Source organism: Oncorhynchus masou, unplaced genomic scaffold (assembly GCF_036934945.1).
Source record: "Oncorhynchus masou masou isolate Uvic2021 unplaced genomic scaffold, UVic_Omas_1.1 unplaced_scaffold_1381, whole genome shotgun sequence".
In the NCBI taxonomy this organism is placed as follows: domain Eukaryota; kingdom Metazoa; phylum Chordata; class Actinopteri; order Salmoniformes; family Salmonidae; genus Oncorhynchus; species Oncorhynchus masou.
Window position 1 is genome coordinate 1 of NW_027003724.1, and position 2,094 is coordinate 2,094.

Genomic DNA, 2,094 nt, shown 5'->3' on the forward strand with positions numbered 1-2,094 from the left:
TACAGTCATATCTTTATTATAGTGGTTACATTATGTCTATAAGACAGTCATACATTAGTTATAGTGGTTACTTTATGTCTATAAGACAGTCGTATCTTTATTATAGTGGTAACATTATGTCTATAAGAGAGTCATACATTAGTTATAGTGGTTACTTTATGTCTATAATACAGTCATATCTTTATTATAGTGGTTACATTATGTCTATAAGACAGTCATATTTTAGTTATAGTGGTTACTTTATGTCTATAAGACAGTCATATTTTAGTTATAGTGGTTACTTTATGTCTATAAGACAGTCATATTTTAGTTATAGTGGTTACTTTATGTCTATAAGACAGTCATGTCTTTGTTTCAGCAGTTATATTATGTCTATAAGTATAAGACCGCCTCTCTTTGTTACAGCATTCTATGCAGAGTTAGTGTTATACTGTACAGCCTCCTCACTACGGCAGCAGCTTATTAGTCATGTATGGCATGTTGAGTTGGGTTAGTGAGCTATGAAGAGTTAATATGGCTGTCATAGAATGTTGTAGTGTCATGTAAATGAAGAGTTAACATGGCTGTCATAGAATGTTGTAGTGTCATGTAAATGAAGAGTTAACATGGCTGTCATAGAATGTTGTAGTGTCATGTAAATGAAGAGTTAACATGGCTGTCATAGAATGTTAGAGTTAACAGTGTCATGTAAATGAAGGTTAACATGGCTGTCATAGAATGTTGTAGTGTCATGTAAATGCAGAGTTAACATGGCTGTCATAGAATGTTGTAGTGTCATGTAAATGAAGAGTTACCATGGCTGTCATGGAATGTTGTAGTGTCATGTAAATGAAGAGTTACCATGGCTGTCATGAATGTTGTAGTGTCATGTAAATGAAGAGTTAACATGGCTGTCATAGAAAATGTTGTAGTGTCATGTAAATGAAGAGTTAACAAGGCTGTCATGGAATGTTGTAGTGTCATGTAAATGAAGAGTTAACATGGCTGTCATAGAATGTTGTAGTGTCATGTAAATGAAGAGTTAACAAGGCTGTCATAGAATGTTGTAGTGTCATGTAAATAGTGGCAGTCATGTAAATGTAGAGTTAACATGGCTGTCATAGAATGTTGTAGTGTCATGTAAATGAAGAGTTAACATGGCTGTCATAGAATGTTGTAGTGTCATGTAAATGAAGAGTTAACATGGCTGTCATAGAATGTTGTGGTGTCATGTAAATGAAGAGTTAACATGGCTGTCATAGAATGTTGTGGTGTCATGTAAATGCGTCATAATGCAGAAACCTCATTGGCTAAACTATTTAAATACATGGAGGAAAGTGTGCCAACGGTCAGAGGGAGGAATGTGTACCTGGAGGTGGGTGGTGACACTGACCACTATAGACCACCAAACCACAGGCTTACCTTTGTCTCTGTCGCCCCCTGTCATGGTGGAGGGGGACATGCTGTGAGGACGGCGGGCCACGGCGGGGAGGTTGGCCCCTTCTCTGCTGGAGGGGGTGTAGGAGAAGTGCCTTGCAGGGGCGAAGGGCACCTTCTGTCAAACAGAGACACGAACACACAGGGTAGCTCAGATGAGTCGGTGAGTGTGTCTATTAAGCCCAGTTCAGATACAACAGCCGAGATGAGACGGTTTTATGCCATTTTAGAACTAAATTAGCTTGATCTGTTGTAGTTTTAGAATGTCTCATGTTGTCTGCTGTAGTTTCCAAGATTCAACACCTCAAATCTTAGCTAAAGATGAAACGGATCCGTTTAGCCAATCAGAAAACAGTGTGCTGACATTCTGTGTTTAGCCAAGCAGCTAGCTAACCAAGCAGACCACTAGCTAGCTAACCAAGCAGACCACTAGCTGCAAACCAAGCAGACCACTAGCTAGCTAACCAAGCAGACCACTAGCTAGCAAACCAAGCAGACCACTAGCTAGCTAACCAAGCAGACCATTAGCTAGCTAACCAAGCAGACCACTAGCTAGCTAACCAAGCAGACCACTAGCTAGCTAACCAAGCAGACCACTAGCTAGCTAACCAAGCAGACCACTAGCTAGCTAACCAAGCAGACCACTAGCTAGCTAACCAAGCAGACCACTAGCTAGCT